General features: G+C 36.0%; 1 protein-coding gene and 1 long non-coding RNA gene across 2 annotated transcripts in view; both read right to left on the bottom strand.

Annotated features, from left to right (window-relative positions):
- The window catches only part of Acbd6 (acyl-CoA binding domain containing 6), a 155,969-nt gene that overhangs the window by 33,081 nt on the left and 104,536 nt on the right, over window positions 1-18,352 (bottom strand). The window lies entirely within an intron of this gene.
- On the bottom strand, window positions 5,717-7,966 carry LOC125359036. The gene is made up of 2 exons (XR_007212476.1): window positions 7,826-7,966; window positions 5,717-5,903 (listed from the first exon to the last, which is right to left on the bottom strand). It is a non-coding gene; the product is annotated as an uncharacterized LOC125359036 (long non-coding RNA).

The raw sequence follows: 18,352 nt of genomic DNA, 5'->3' as shown, positions 1-18,352 counted from the left end.
AACAATAATGATTTTTTTCATTTTTACTATTTCACAATTGCATTTTAATGATAAATGTGTCTAATTTCATAAATTATAGAGTAAAAGTAAACCATTAGATCAATTTTAGGTATTTCAAATACCTATATATGGGTGATATAGCTAGAGAATGTGATTTCTTAAATAATGTAATTACTGAATGCCTTTGGGTTTGTGTATGGTTAACGGTATATACTCTTAACAAGAAGTTCCTTGATACCAGGATATCATTAAAAACAGCTTCATTCTACTAGAATGCAATTGTAGTAGAAAACAATTTCAGTTTCTATCCTTTTTTAAAAAAAACTTTATGTGGTACAGAGGAATTGAACTCAGGGTCTCAGGCATGTAGGCAAGCACTCTGCCACTAAGCCACATTCCTAGCCTGTTTCTATTCTTTTAAAAATAAAACAAGAGGCTCATTTATTCTGTTTTGTACTTTCTCATATATGTCTATCCATGCAAGATTGTACTGATATTCACTTAAAACATTTTTCCATACACATTAAAGTATGTTCTTATCTTATGTTGTTGTCGGTCCTAGGCACTGTATCTGGGCTTCTTGTGCTCTACCACTTCAGCAACAACTCTAGTTCCAGCTTTCTGCTTGTCAACTGGAGATAAGTGTCTCACGGACTTTCCTTCCCAGCCTGGCTTTGAACTGTGTTCCTGAGATTTCAACTTCCTGAGTAGCTAGGGTTACAGGAATAAGCCACTGGAGCATGGCCCTATGTTCATATCTTAGTAACTCTCAGGTAAACAAGAATCATGATTTCTAACTATTTGATTTAAATTTTGACTACCAACCTAGATGGGATATCTCTTTTCACACATCTTTGAAGTCAATGATTCTCTGTATGTGTGAGCCCCAGACCAGCACTACCAGCTTCACTAGAGACCTAAATGGTGCTCTTGGGTCCTACTCCAGGCCTACTCACTCAAAAACTCAGGGTATGGCCAGATTGTTGTAAGAAACTCTAGTTAGTTCTAAGTAAGCATCTCGCAACCAATTTCATATGCTAGTATATTCTCTGTAAATGAACACCATCTTTTGGGTACATAGAAGTAAATCTCAAGTCCACTAAACTAAAGTTGACAGAAACTTTCTTAAAACATTATTTTGAACAATTTATCTTATTCCTTAATTTTCAAATTTATGAATATGTGACAGGATTTTGTTTAATTTTTTTAAGTGAAAGGCTGCCCTTAAGAGAGACCATTATAGTCTGGTGCAATGTTTTTATAGTTCTATAACATAAACTGACATTTATTGGAGCTTCACATAAGACTTTTCTATCAACGGATGTGTTGAGAAAGCAATAACCAAGTATGCTGTGTTGGGCAAATACCTATACACATCAGGACATTTTCAAAGCCATCAGGCAAAGGGGGTCAGTTGGATTTTTTTTTTTTTTTTTTACTGCACAGCTAATGCTTTAAGAGTGTCTTGATGGAATCAAGGAAATTGGATTGTTCCCCCATTTGCTGGGCTAAAACAAGCCTTTTTTATTTATCCCATTAGAGGAACACAAGAGAACCCTTTTAAATGTCACTAAAAATTTCCCTGCATTGCAAAACCCAGTCAAAAGGGTTTTAATTTTCTCTGAGAACTCTTAAGTAATGCAGTATGTCAAGGTTTAATAAATTGTAGGTGGGGATAGTTTTCATTAGAAGCAACTTTTTACCCCTCCTCCCAAACAGGTGCTTAAACAGGCTTAGGCTTCTTTATATTGAGAGGTCAGTACACTCTCAAATAGCAGAGAACTCATTTTCAGTGCAAACAACAAATATATGACTCATAAAGGAATCTTTAAAATATTGGAAACAAATTTTATGAACAGTTTTAAAAGGGAAATGTTTTTAAGTGTTTGAGAGTGATGATTATTGTTTCTCTAGTGATGCTTCTGTGTTTAGCTTCTTGAGCAATTACTTAGGGAATTTGGTCTTGAACAAAAGTCAATCCCACAGAAGAACACTGAAGTTAAGTGTTTAATAGTTTTCCAATGGAAAGAGATACTACAAAACAAAAACAGACATTCTGTATTCACAATCCATGCAGGAAATGAGTGACATCTACAGTGGGATAAAACTAAACCTTTCTTAAAAAAAAAATACTGTGGGTACATTAAACCAGGTTGGTTTATATGTTACAGGGAATACATTTATCTTTAGAAATATAATAATGAGGTGGTCTGTATGTATTTTCTATTATCTATTTTGATGTATTCACAGAATAAAGACATTAAATATTGAGATTTTTGTTTTTAATTTCCTTTCTCTTCCATAAAATATTAAGTCTGTCTAAGACAAAATGTTATAGGGGAACTACCACATGGAGGACTGAGAAAAAATATCATTCTACTTTGTTATAGAAATAGGGCTATTACATTGAACAGAAATATTTTTAACCAGACTCACACGAAAGACATTGATTCCCTAGATTTCCACCTGGTGATGGGGAAGAGAAAGGAAACCATGACAAAGACAAAAGACAATATATCTAGTATTATGAAATAATTAAAATGTATCAACTATTTTTTCATTATCCATTTAAAAACAATTTTGGCTTCTATCCAGTCCAGATGGAATGACATTCAACAAGGAAATAATTCTATAGAAGAATCCCTCAGGTTGCTAGCACCACTGCTTTTTACTTTTTTTTTTTCTTTGTTGTTATTGTTGTTTTGAGACAGGGTCTCACTATGTAGCTCAGACAGGCTTGGAACTTGCAAACCTCATGACAAAGCCTTCTGAGTATAATTATAGGCATGCACCATCATGCCTAGCTTTATGGATTGTGTTTTTAAGCTACCCTATGACAACAGCTGTTCCAGAGGCTGACAAAGGAGATGAAGTAGGCTGGGAAGAAGTAAGATTACCCTGTTGTAATGTAAAATCAGCTTTCCTCATACTTTCAGTAAGTATGCTTTAATAAGAATTAGAATTTAAACATTAGTATCTTTTTTGTGAAACTCCAGTTCTACTATTTACATTCTTGACATATTTCTCATATTAACCATTCTATTCTTTATGTATGTAAGTAGATTTTCTTTCTGAGCTATTAGCAATAACAAGTCAGAAACTAACTGAAATCTGAAATTGTTAGGCCTTTAACATTGAGATATTCAAAGTCTTTCAATCTGTCAACACTGATAAAAGAGAACAAGGGAAGGGTTGACACTGTTCAAAAAGAGATGTACTCTTTATCCGACTTACATAATTGTAACCCCTCTGTACATCAGCTTTATAACAGCAATAAAAATGCATGAGAAAATTAAAAAGGGAGTAATTAGCCACTAAGAAGAATGTAAGTTGAACACAGAAGGGAGTGTGTTAAGACAAAAAAAGATTACCTGCCATTGGGTTAATTTTAGCATGGTTTCTATGAAGGACCTTCAAATTCTGATATTTAGATGAACAGAAAAATGAAAATTGTATGCTTTGCTAGAAAGCAGGAATTCTTACTCTAAACTCTTATTAGATTCCTAGCTATCATGGAAGGGCTTAAACAATATGTAAACTTACTGAAACTGCAAAAATTCTGCATTCATGCCTTTGCCCTTTAATGTTCACAGCTTTTCTTTTCCTAAAAGAGTTAGACTACAGTTGAGAGAGAACAGTGAAGGTTAGACAAGGTTGGTCACAAGTTGGTAACTGCTGAAACTGGATAAATATATGAAAGCCCCTGTATAATAAATGTCTCTTTTGCCATTGTTGATACTTTTGTAATTAAAAAGTATTTAAAAATTTTTTTGTGAAGGGAATTTGTTATACACAAACCACATATGTGGATGACACCTGTGAATCTAAGGGAATTGCTAGTGTATGTGATGATGCTGTGTTTCTTATGTCATAAGTAAAAATGAAGGTTATGTCAAACTTCAATAAAGCAAGTATATTTCATTTTTAAATTTCTGACTTTCACACAATTTGAAGAGCTGACACAAGAACAGGAAAAAAAGAGAGAAAATAACTGGCACAGCAAAACTGCAAAGACAAAGGGGGTGGTGGTTTGGTGCTTGAAGATGGGGATGGGAGAGAAAAAAGTGAAAGGAATAAAGTAGTAGGTCTAATCAAATCATTTTAAAAAGCTACAGCCTCTCAGAGTTAACCTTGCCAATCAGAGCAAGCAGCACAGGAGTGGGAGCAGGAGCATGCTCGTGCACATTAAATTCCATGTGTCCTTGAACCTATGGTGCACATCCTCCTCCCACTGCAGCCTGGGAATACTCTGTAATGCTCACCCTTAGAAAGAACCTTGACTTTCATTAGAATGCCCCACCGAAAAAAGAAACCCTCAAGTGGCATCTTGAACCACATAGACCGCTCATACACTTTGCTGATACTAGAAGTGAGCTCATGGGATTAAGTCTGCAAGTACCAGAAAATTAAAAAGTATGAGCACACTGACAAATACCATTATACCGACAAGAATATAAGGTGTTCAAATATTTTCTTTTATGTATTTCTTAACCATTTATTTTTTTCTTTCTTTTCTTTTAAAAAAGGTGGTATTAAAAACAATGCTTCAGACAAAGGTTAAACTCAATTCACCAGTGATATTCACTAGACATTATGTTGGAAATGAACTATACAACCTGAGGGGGAAGGGAGTTGGAGGGAGAAAACTAGGGGAATGAAGGGGGGGGGGTGGTGACACTGTTGTAAAGGAAATGTGCTCAGTACCTGACTTATGTAACTACAACCCTCTATACATCATCTTTACAATAAAAATTTAAAAATTAAAGAAAAACAATGGCTCAATAAAAACTGGGTATAGAGTCTTCAATGAAATTCTAAAATAACTTGTTTGACTAAAACCAGACTAATATTATAATGGCTACATCTGTAAAATGCTTTGCTATAAAACCATTCACCAAGATGGCCTAGTGCTCTTCACTACACTTTTAAAAAGAGCAAATCTTTGTAACTTTTGATGTAACATCTGTTATCACAGTTCTGGTCTGTTCTGTACTCATAAAACACCTTAAACAATTTTAGTATTACACATTTAAAAAGGGACATTTGTTTCAGTGTGTAACTATGAGGGTGAGGCTCCTGAGGAGACTAAGGAAGAAAATAGCTATTGTATTCAAATAGCAGGATGGTTATCATATAGAAGTGAGAACTGACTTCTTTTAATAATTTTAACAGTAAGAATTAAAATCAAAGAATTATATATAGGCAGGTTTGGACTACATATATAAGAGAAATTTTTAATAATTAGAGCTTTAAAAATGGAACAGGCTACTTTGTAAAGAAAAAAGAAATGCTCAAGCAGAGGCTCTATGAATTAACCATTTGTTTGGGGAATTTAGCAGAGAGAGTGCTTGCACCAGGTGGACAGATTTGAATCAGATGATTTTAAAAATTTTCCACTTTTAAGATTTACTGTTATGATTTATTCAAGCTAACAGAGTGCCAGAACAGAAACTGAAATTCAGGAAACAACAGCAAATCGTATTAAATGTCTTCAAGCAGTAAATACCAAAGTGTAGTCAACAGGGTCTGGGAAGCAACTGTGGGGTTATGGGGAACTGGGAGAATTAAAAGCCAGTCAACAAGAGGGCAGTAGTTATTCAGCCCTAGCTGACTGATGCCATGAAGGAGTCTGCCATATTTTCAGATTTTTTACTGCCCTACGTATGAAACTAACCCCTCTGTACATCACTTTGACAATAAATAATTATTCAGAAAAAAGATAATCAAATCCTATATTCATGTCTGTAGTTGAATTGCCTGTTCATTAAATGAACTATGGGCCAACAACATAGGTGTGTCAGACAAAAAGAAATCTCTGGGTTGCACATGACTCATGCCAGTGTACAGTGTGTAGCTGTAAGACTTTTCTTCAAAAATATCTTATCAAAACTATTTTCAAAAATCTTTCTCAAGAAAACAGCTTGGTATTGGCACCGGAACAGGCCTGAAGACCAATGGAACAGAATTGAAGACCCAGAATTAAACCCACAGAACTATGCCTACTTAATCTTTGATAAAGGAGCTAAAACAATAGTATGGAAGAAAGATAGCCTCTTTAACAAGTGGTGCTGGCAAAACTGGCTCAACACATGCAACAAACTAAAACTAGATCCTTATATATCACCCTGCACCAAAATCAATTCCAAATGGATTAAAGACCTTGAAATCAAAACAGGCACCCTGAAGACACTAAAGGAAGGAGTAGGAGAAACACTTGGGCTCCTTGGCACAGGACAGAACTTCCTTAACAAAGACCCTGAAAGGCTACAAATCAAAGAAAGGTTGGACAAATGGGATTGCATCAAACTCCAGAGCTTCTGCACGGCAAAGGACATAGCTCTCAAGATAAACAGAAAGCCCACAGACTGGGAGAAAATCTTTACCGGACATTCAACAGACAAAGGCCTCATCTCTAAAATATATGCAGAACTAAAAAAATTGCCTTCTTCCAAAACAAAACTGCAAAGAACCAACAGCCCCCTCATCAAGTGGGCTAAAGACTTACAAAGAAACTTCTCTGATGAGGAAATGAGAATGGCCAATAGACATATGAAAAAATGCTCTACATCACTGGCCATAAAGGAAATGCAAATCAAAACAACATTGAGATTCCATCTCACCCCAGCAAGAATGTCATATATCAAGAAAACTAATAATAACAATTGTTGGAGGGGATGTGGCCAAAAGGGAACCCTACTTCATTGTTGGTGGGAATGTAAACTGGTTCAGCCACTCTGGCAAGCAGTATGGAGATTCCTCAGAAGGCTCAATATAGAACTCCCCTATGACCCAGCAGCCCCATTGTTGGGTATCTATCCAAAAGACCACAAACAAAATCACAGTAATGCCACCAGCACAACAATGTTCATCGCAGCACAATTTGTCATAGCGAGAAGCTGGAACCAACCCAGATGCCCCTCCATAGATGAATGGATCAGGAAAATGTGGTACATTTACACAATGGAATTTTATGCCTCTATCAGAAAGAATGACATTGTTCCATTTGTAAGGAAATGGAAGGACTTGGAAAAAGTTATACTAAGTGAAGTGAGCCAGACCCAAAGAAACATGGACTCTATGGCCTCCCTTATTGGGAATAATTAGTACAGGTTTAGGCAAGCCATAGCAGAGCATCACAAGGCCCAATAGCTATACCCTTAGGAACACATAAGATGATGCTAAGTGAAATGAACTCCATGATATGGAAACAAGTGATATATCACAGTTATAACTACTTTCAACGTCCTATGTGTATGTGTAGTTTCTATTATTGATGATGTTTTGTATCACCTTCCTATGTTTGTACCTACACTATCTCTGTAATCTTATCTGAGTATATCGGAAACCGTGTTTACTGGTATTGGAAGTAGGAAATTCAAAGGGAATACCAAATTCGAGAGACACAGGGTAAAAAAAGAGAAATAACTACAAAAGCAATACTTGCAAAACTGTTTGGTGTAAGTGAACTGAACAACTGGGCGGGGGGGGGAGGGAAAGGGGGGGAGGGAGGGGGGCATGAGGGACAAGGCAACAAACAGTACAAGAAATGTATCCAAACCCAACGTATGATACTGTAACCTCTCTGTACGTCAGTTTGAAAATAAAAATTTGAGAAAAAAAAAAATCTTTCTCAAGGCATATGGCCTAGTGGCAAGAGTGCTTATCTCTTATACAAGCAGCCCTGGGTTCAATTCCCCAGCACAACATATACAGAAAACGTGGTGCTGTGGCTCAGAGTGCTAGCCTTGAGCAAAAAGAAGCCAGGGACAGTGCTCAGGCCCTGAGTCCAAGGCCCAGGACTGGCCAAAAACAAAAACAAAAAAACCCTTCTGAAGATTCTCCAAATTTATCAATTTTTCATATTTATCGAAATAGGAAAAAATCAACATAAGCTTTATAATTAATTTATTATCTTCAAGTGCTAAGCATATAATAGTACCTTATTGTGGCATTTACAAATTATATTTCTATTAATAACAGTTATTAAGTTTTTTTACGTAAGATTGACACTATATTGCAGAATCAATTTCTATCCACAAAAATCATAAAACTTTCTACTGATAACTCTTTGAATAACCAATATCTATGTAAGTATACATGAATATGGCACATAAGTATTTGAATATGGTCCACAAATATTCTATAGCACTTATTTTATGGGCAATTACCTTTTACTTATTTATTTTTGTCTTTGTTACTGGGGATTGAATCCAGGATATCGCACTTGCTAGGCAAGAGCTTTGCCACCGAGCTATATCCCAGCCCATTCGTTACCTTTTATTTAAAGTAATATTTTCCTTACGTATTTTATTCTCATCTTTTAATCATTATTAACTATTCTACTAAGTATATCAAAATGATCACTAAAAAAGAAAGCCCATTTTGTGATTTCTAGAATGTATTCTGGACAGCGACTAAGCAAATGCTTAGGTTTATTTGGGAGCTCTTGGTAACTTTATATAATTCTTTTAGCTTTAATTCTTTTTCATAATGCGACATTTAGAAGGGCATTTTAAACTCAGCAGCGATAAGCATACCTAAATGTACTTGAAAATATAAATGCATTTACACAATGAACCTAAGAAATCATCAATGAGCCATCATGGCAACATTCAAACAAATTAATTCTTTTAAGGCAAAAAATTGAGTCCATTCTGTGCTCAGCAAGGAAGAGTTGAGTTTTTAAAAAGTCACAGAAATGACAATTAATACAATTCTGAGGGTACAATTAACTTTAAATGCTACAAAATATTACGATTCATCTCTAGGTAGCTAAGATATTCAGAAACCTTACTACTTGGAAATAAAAACCAATTCTTTTGTTTTCAAGCTTACAATGTGTAAGGTGTCAACAATTTCTGGTTTATAGCACTAGCAAGAGAGAATGTAGCCAGGGGACCATTAAGAAGGAGCAATTTACTATACCAGGTCATAACACTTTGACAGTGTCCTATAATTCAGTTAGATGTAAAAATAACATGACATTGGGTGTTCTCTGAACTCAAAGTAATTTGAATTTGATTCACACTGTGTGCTGTGAGCCAGTTCTTCATTTTCAACTTACAAACTTAGCAAAAGAAGTTATTGACTACTCAATACAAAAATAACAGAAAAAACAACAACTTATTAAGGAGGAACCCACCCCAATGAATACTTATCTCAAGACTGACATAAATGAGAAAATATAAAGGACACAAAATATGCTAGTACTATATGCTCATAACAAACACTATGACTTAATTCTAAACAGTATGACAGAGTATTATGACAACATTATGCAGGGAGAAAAGTATGGAATCTATACTCAAAACATATATATATGTGCATTTTGTAGAATAGAAAAATGAAAAACTGTACAGTCTTTAAATACTGGCTTAATCATCTCTACAATTTTCAAACTTCTCTGACATTGATATTTGTTAAGCAAGAAAATTCAGCTTATGCTTTTGCAAAGGTAGATATAAAAATAATAAAATGAATAAACTTTCAGTTAATCTTGTTAGTATTTATAAAATGCCACCAAAGCTCTGGGACTTACTACTACTAAACCTTGGACACAATGAGGACTAGACCATAGGGTTTCTTTCTTCATAACCTCAAGCTCTAAAGAGTTCATAATCCATTATAGAGTTCCAAATATCAATAAGAAAAAGTTGAAAAAGAGAAGGAAACTTTTAGGTACCTCTGTAAAGATACTGACACAGGGGCTGGGAATGTGGCTTTGGTAGAGTGTTGGCATAGCATGCATGAAGCCCTGGATTCAATTCCTCAGCACACATAAATAGAAAAAGCCGGAAGTGACATTGTAGCTCAAGTGGTAGAGTGCTAGGCTTCAGCAAAAGAAAGCCAGGGAGAGTGCTCAAGCCCTGAGTTCAAGCCCCAGGACTGGTAAAAAAGAAGAGATACTGACACATCTCATATCTGTGTAGACCTGGGTACAAATCGAGGAGGGTACTCCTGGCTCCATTCCAACCATAAAAGGCCTTCATGTAAGTCAGTGGAGTGTATTTTTGACTCATGTCTCCAAACTCAAAACATTTCTACAATTTTTATTCATTTGTCCCTTGGCCAACTTTTGAGCACATAAGGACATATGAAAACAGTGAGAGCTTCCCTTGATGGATTCTGGAGGTAAGCTGTCCATTTTGAGTTGGTCTCTATTTCTGTTTAGGTATTTAAAAATCACATAATAGGGTCTGGGGATATGGCCTAGTGGTAGAGTGCTTGCCTTGTATACATAAAGCCCTGGGTTTGATTCCTCAGCACCACATTTATAGAAAAACAACAACACAGAAGTGCTGTGGCTCAAGTGGTAGAGTGCTGTCCTTGAGCAAAAAAGAAGCCAGGGACAGTGCTCAGGCCCTGAGTTCAAGTCCCAGGACTGGCAAAAATAATTAAGAAAAAAATAACAATATTACATTTTGGGAAAGGAGGAATGAAAAAGGGGATGATCCATTATCCATCCAGCTTTTTCTTCTTTCTATTCTAGTCATGATTTAATATTGTCTACCACAGCTTAAAGATTCCCTGTATTTTAGGGTTAAAAATATTGAGGTAAGAATTTGTGTTTCTAAAACTTAAGAGAATTTTTTGGAAAAAAGCAAGGAACAGCTGCATGAAATGTCATTTCAACATGGGCACTGTGGTTTAACATTGTATAACCTTCATTAAAAACTTACATTATCTTTAGAACAAAATCTTTAGCATCCACTGCTCAACAATGCCTGACAATATAATTGTTTAGGCCTACCACTCAAAGAAATCTCTATAAAACAATAAGCGTATTATGTGTCAAGAAAGTTGTTAATTATTCAAATAACTTTTTTCCTTTTCATAAATTTATACAAAGCATAATTTCCTTGATACATTATTTCTACTCTAGATCTTTATTCTTAGCTAATACCAACATGTAACAGTAAAATGTTAGAAGTTAGGAAACACAGCAAAGTTCTCATTCTCAATTTAATATTCGACCAAGATAATTACTGTGAAGAATGATAAATCCCAACACAGGAGATTTTGTAGGAATAGCAAAGAGGAAGTCTAACAGTGCTATATAGTACTGCCGTGTATAAATTACAAACATATTTCTCCAAACTTCTATTTTATACAATTCTGTGATGTACCTATAAGGTTTTCTGAGTGCTGAGGTTCCTTTTTTTTTTAAACTTACTTGGTTAACAATGTTTCTATCACATTTCTCAAACTCAGGGTTGATAGAGTCTCCTGGATTTGGCCCTTAAATTATGTATTTTAACACTCTACTTTTGTTTCTCCAATTTGCTATAAAAGAATTTTTGTTTTATTACCATTTTGGCATGTATGTGAACTTATAAAAACTATGCAGCAACCTGAATAAATGGCCTGGAAAAATGACTTGATGCTGGACTATCTAGTTAATAGTTATATTTAAAAATACCTTTCTCTAAGCTGGGCACTGGTGACTTACATGTGCAATCTTAGCTACTCTGGAGGCTGAGACCTGAGGATCGCAGTTCAAAGCCAGCCCAGGCAGAAAAGTCTCTGAGAATCTCATCTCCAATTAATCATCAGAAAATTGGAAGTGGTACTGTGGCTCAAAGTGATAGAGCACTACCCTTGAGTGAAAAAGCTCAGGGACAGCTCTCAGGCCCTGACTTTAAGCCCCATGACTAACAAAACAAAACAAAAATCTCCATAAAAAACCTTCTCTAAAAAGTTTTTTCATTTTATTTTCATGAACTAGAAATTTCTAGAGATATCTGATACTAGAAACGCAAATTTGAATCTTGATTTTGCAGTAGCTCTGTGACTTTGCAGTATTATAGGAAAAAAAACACATTTCACAAAATTATTATGAAGAAAAAAACATCTTGAGTAATAAAATACCAAGTGTTGCCAGGCATGAGTGGCTTGTACCTGTAATGCTAACTACTCAAGAGGCTGAGATCTGAGGATTATGGTTTGAAGACAGGCTCTTATCTCTAACTAATTACCAAAAAGCCAGAAGTGGAGCTGTGGCTCAAGTGCTAATCTTGAGCAAAAAAGCTCAGGGACAGTACCCCAAACCTGAGTTCAAGCCCCAGGACCGGCACCAAACAGCAACAACAAAACAAACAGAAAATGAAAACAAGTGCTCAACCAATATGATTATGACTATCTTTGCAACACTCCTTAAAAATGCAATTGTAAACTGGGTGCTGGTGGCTTCTGCTTATTTGTTATCCTAGCTACTTAGGAAGCTGAGATCTGAGGATCATGGTTTGAAGCCTGCCCAGGCAGGAAAGTCCTAGAGACTCTTATTTCCAATTAACCACCAAAGAGCCAGAAGTGGCTCAAGTGATAGAGCACTGGGCTTAAGCAAAAATAGCTCAAGGACAGCACATAGGCTAGGCCCTGAGTTCAATCCCCAGGACCAACACACACACACATGCACATACGCATACACAGCAACTATAAACTAGTCATGGTGGCCGAATCCTAATGAGCTATTCGGGAGATGAGGCCTAATGAATCATGGTTTGAGACCAGCTCAGTCATAAAAGTTCTCAAGCCTTGATCTCATTCAAAGACTAGCTATTGTACATGCCTGTTATCCCACCAACAAAGAGAAGCATGAAGAGAAGAGGAGCTCAATTCAGGCTGACCTTGGCATAAAACAAGACTTTATCTTGAAAATAAAAAATTCAAAAAGGGATTGGTGGGGTGGTTCAAGTGGGAGAGTACCTGCTTAATCAATGAGTCACTGAATTAAAAACATTAGCAGTATAAAAATGTGCAGTTATACATGAAAATTCAAAATAACTGTTAGATTTTTTTTCTTTAGTGTCAAAGTGTGGTACAGAGGGGTTACAGATTCATATGAAAGGCAGTGAGTACATTTCTTGTTCTACTTGTTACCTCCTCCCTCATTTCTCCCCCCTCTTCTCCGCAAGAGGTGTGCAGTTGGTTTACACCAAATGGTTTTGTAAGTGTTGCTTTTTGAATGGTTTGTCTTTTTGTTCTTTGTCTCTCGATTTTGGTATTCCCTCTCCCTTCCCCATTTCTAATACCTGTATAAACAGTATCCAGGGTACTCAGATGAGATACAGTGGTAGTAGGGGTACAATCGCAGGAAGGGAATACAAGAGAAACAAAACTAAACAAATCAATCAAAGAGACAAGGAAAAAAAAAAAGAAAAGAAAAGTAAGAGCTCACATGGCATGTTGAAAGTAATTACAACTGTGGTATAACTCATTTCCATAACTTGGAGTTCATTTCACTTGGCATCATCTTATGTGATCACATGATTGTAGCTATTGGGGTATTTTGATCTTTTACCATGATTAGCCTAATCATGTACTAGCTATTCCCTATGAGGGACACCAGAGGGTTTCTTTGGGTCTGGGTGACTTCACTCAGTATGATTTTTTCCAAGTCCTTCCATTTCCTTACGAGTAGGTCAGTGTCGTTCCTTCTGATGGAGGCATAGAATTCCATTGTGCATATGTACCACATTTTCCTGATCTACTCGTCTAGTGAGGGGCATCTTGGTTGGTTCCATGTTTTAGCAATGACGTGTTGTGCTGCGATGAACATAATTGTGCTGGTGGCTTTAGTGTGGTCTTGCTTATAGTCTTTTGGGTAGATGCCCAAAAGTAGGGCTGCTGGTTTGTAGGGGAGCTCTATGTTTAGCCTTCTTAGTAACCTCCACACTGCTTTCCAGAGGGATTGAACAAGTTTGCATTCCCGCCAACAATGATTCAGGGTTTAGAATTACAAACCTGACAATTACATGTAAAATTGCATATATATGTAATATAATTTTGAGACTCATCTTCCAAAAATCTTCTTTCTCAAACCTGGGGCCTAGTTTTAGAAGATATATAGTTGCTTCTGGCTATCCAGATTTGAGAACTGCTGATATGCACAAAGAACACTTACAAATTTCATTAAAGTAAGGAACACTGGATAAAAATATTTGTTTACTGGAGGCAGAGATTTGAAAGTCAATCATCTAGGTTGAGAATGATTCAACCATAAGTAAAATCACTAGAGGTTTTGGATTACAGAATCATTTATATACTGAAGTATATTTAGATAATAAAGATTAAGAAAGACTAACTTTGTTACAATAATGTAGGATCAAAACTAAGAATTTGCCATAATACACACATGAAGAAGTAATAGTTTGGAGCAGAGAAATAGCAATAGGAGTGAAATAAGGGGTATGGAGCTGCAGATCTCAAGAGTTCCCCTTTTTCATAGTCATATAGTGGTTCAGTCAGTGGCAATAGTATTAAATGAGAGCTGGGATGTCAAAGTGTTGTATTAATTCAGGAATTATAGTAGAGAATTATAATGATAATATGAAGTGATAATGATGAAGATAAACATAATAAAATGCAACAGCTAACTTTTGGTAAGTTGGCAACTGAATTATCAACAGGATGGGACAAAGGGAACCCTTTCCTTGTAGCATACTAGCCTAATGATTTTGTTGTACATAAAACCCTCTTGTTAGTGTTGTTGTTATGAAATTATTTTATATACTGAAAAAAGGTTCACTATTCAGATTTAACAATTTACAATATTTATATGTTTTAGTAGATTAAAGAAATAACATACATCATGAACTCTTGTCCCTAAATATACCAGTATTTTCTCAAAGAACATATTCTCATATAAACACAATGCAATTATTACATCAAAGAGTTAACACCAACTCCTTGTAACATGTTCTCTTCACTTTTACAGTTATATAGAACAAGACAACGTTGCCTTTTAATGTTCTTTCTACACACTGTTAGTGGGAAAGTCAGCTCTAAAGATTAATCAACTTTGCAAATCCTCTGAATCTTATTAGTAAGATGATAAAAGTTTCCACCCCTTAAAGAAATATATCATTAGAGAATTTAATTAATCTATTAGCAATAAATTAATTTATTCAACAGTGACAACAGTCATTTCGAATTCTATACACTGTGCTTCCATACGGCTTCTTAGGGTTCTTCAGAGTATTACAAACTTCTTTCCAAGTGTCATGGTATGAAATGAACATCAGCAAGAACCATGGCATGCTCAAGACTTTGCCCTTAACGGGACCAAGACCTGTGGCCAGTGTCAAATAATCTGTCACTATAAGCTACTTGTATCCAAGCCAGATATTTATTGCTATTGATCTGCCTGGTCCTAGCAAAAGACTTTTGTTCTCCTAGACCGGGACTCTGACCTCAATTAAGTTATGAATTTCAATCCGATAGACTGTTCCACTTACCCTACTGCTCTTTCTGACTGGATTAATTAGAATTAGCTAGGCTGAGAGTCACCCTAAGCTCTTCATGGATCATGTTATTTTAATAATAAATAAAGGAATAGCAATGTACAAGAAGTATTTTGAAAGACTACTTATCTAGGAACATCATCATTCAGAACCTGCCAATATCAATTTCTCTGATTCTGATTACCTCACTTACTTATTTTTCACTCACAGGAAATTTTTCTTTTATTTCAGCTTTTGAAACACATTATTTGCATAGTGAAATAAAAGTATTTGCCATTTTAGTACTTTGTTGTATAACTTAACCAAGGAAACTGTTTACAAAAAAAAAATGTAACCTAAAACGTTTAACAATCTAAAAGCATCAAGAAAAAAAATCCCATCATCTAGGGAAAAGAACACCAGCCATTCACTGAAGTACTTTTCTTATACAACTGGTTAAGATAAAAAAAGCCAATAAATAGAATATAACTAAAAAGGCAATAAACACCCAACCTTATAAGAATAAACATGTGCAAACATTTAAACTCATAATCCACTAAGACAGCTGACATATTGGGCAATGGAAATTCTAAATCACATTGCTATCAACAATAATCAGTAAGTTAAGATTTGCTGGGCTGGGGATATGGCCTAGTGGCAAGAATGCTTGCCTCGTATACATTAAGGTTGGGGATTCAATTCCCCAGCACCACATATACAGAAAATGGCCAGAGGTGGCGCTGCGGCTCAAATGGCAGAGTGCTAGCCTTGAGCAAAAAGAAGCCAGGGACAGTACTCAGGCCCGGAGTCCAAGGCCCAGGACTAGCAAAAAAAAAAAAAGATTTGCTAAAAATATTGTACTATTTCAACATTACAACTCAATACCTAGATACAAAACTTATTTGAAAATGTAAAGAAATTACATAAGAATGTTATTAACACTGTGGATGTTGAGTCTCCCCAACACTTGGCAAAAGTTAGAAAAAAGAGGATATTGAGAAAAAGAGAACAGCACTGATCTCAGGATAGTCAATCAAGACTGCTCACAGCAAGACTGGCTATTGTTAAAAGCTTGGGCTTTGGATTCAGAATAGTATGGATAAATCTAGAACTTTTCACTTACTGTCTCTATGACTTCTCTAAATTCCTTTAATTCACAGCTGAGTTACATACAGTAATACATGTATGTTATGAGACAGGTGTGATAATTAAAAGTGACAATGCAAATAAAATGCATGACATATAGTAAGTACAGAAAAACTGTTAATGTTCTCTTTCTCCTGTAATACACATCATATAGTGGGATTACAGGTGGGTTTACTTACTACACTATACTTTCCTCATGTTTTGAAATCTTTTCTATTACAGAGAACACTAAGAGAACATTTTGCTCTATGCAGTTTTGGTAGCCATAGCTTATATAATTGATAAATTATAAAGTCCTTAAACATTTCCACTCCACTACAAGTAAACTTTTTATTGTTGCTGTTATTGGTCATGGGGCTTGAACTCATGGTGTGGCGCTGTCCCTTAGCTCTTTATGCTCAAGGCCAACACTTTATCATTTCGAGCCATAGCTCCACTACTGATTTTTGAGTGGTTAATTGGAGTCTCATGGGGACTTTTCTGCTTTGGCTGGCTTCGAACTACAATCCTTAGATCTCAGCTTCCTGAGTAGCTAAGATTATAGTAATCTAGTTTATCCATACCATAGAGATTCTCAGTTTCTCCTGCTTCTCACCTCATTTATGCCTTAATATTACTTTACAACAAATCAGAGAAGACCTACCAATAAGGCTTCAGCATCCACATACATTTTCTTTTTTCTTTTGTTGGTCATGGGGCTTGAACTCAAGGCCTAGGCTCTGTCCTTGAGCTCATTTGCTCAATGATAGCACTCTATCACTTTGAACCATAGCTCTACTTCCAATTTTCTGGTGGTTAATTGGAGGTAAGAATCTTGTGGACTTTCCTGCCTGGGCCGGCTTTGAACCACAATCCTCAGATTTCAGCCTCCTGAGTAGCTAGGAATCATACACATCAAATTTACTCAGGTAGTCAGAAAGGAGTTTGGGTGAGTGGGTGGGGTACATGGGTTTATAAGATGTCTTAATCTCACATGTTGTAAAACCTTAACTTCTAGAATTGAATGAAAGACCAAAATGTGCCCTATTACCAGGAAACAAATTAAATCTAAAACATTTCCCTCTCTCCCTCCCTCCTTTCTTTTTCTTTTTGAAAATCCTGTGGCTTGAACTCAGAGCCTGACCACTGTCCTTGGCTTCTTTTTTGCTCAAGGCTAGCACTCTGCCACTAAGGCTAGCCACAGCGCCATTTCTGGTCTTTTCTATATATGTGGTGCTGAGGAATTGAACCCAGGGCATCACGTATACGAGGCAAGCACTCTTGCCACTAGGCCATATTCCCAGCCCCCTCCCTTCTTTCTTTCTTTTTCTTTTTTGGTGCCAGTCCTGGGGCTTGAACTCAGGTCCTGGGCACTGTCTCTGAGCTCTTTTTGCTCAAGACTAGTGCTCTAACACTTGAGCCACAGCTCCATTTCTGGCTTTTTGGTGGTTAACTGTAGAGAGAAATCTCATGGACTTTCTTTTCTGGGCTGGACTTGAAGCTTTGTACAATCTTCAGATCTCAGCCTCCTGAGTAGCCAAGATTACTAATATGAGCCACCAGCACCTGGATTAAATCTATAAAGATTTTTTAGAAAGGGATAAGATTGTAAGTCCAATTACATCAGAGTCACAGACTGCAGAAACTTGCAGTACAATAAAAGAATGAGATATAGTGAAGGATAAAAATGACAGGAACACACAGAGCAGACTTTGAAATATCTCTAATTACGACTTCATTTCAGACTAATGGTAAAAATTATTCTTCAGATAGCTGATAAGATCAGCCTGCCTGTGCTGGGTTAGTACCAAGATCCATGGCCAAGCAAATAGTTCTAATATAATTGATTTTCCTTTTTGGCAACCAATAGGCCAGTCAATAATAATGTTGTTTAAGAAAGATTGAGTCATGAGGGAAGTAAACCTCCCCTTCCATTTATTACGTTTGTATTGTCTATATTTGAAAAGGATTTTTCAATAACAAAGCCAAAGAAGAAATTACAAGAG

Source organism: Perognathus longimembris, chromosome 11, assembly GCF_023159225.1.
Source record: "Perognathus longimembris pacificus isolate PPM17 chromosome 11, ASM2315922v1, whole genome shotgun sequence".
Lineage (NCBI taxonomy): Eukaryota > Metazoa > Chordata > Mammalia > Rodentia > Heteromyidae > Perognathus > Perognathus longimembris.
This window is presented reverse-complemented; position numbering and strand designations above follow the sequence as displayed.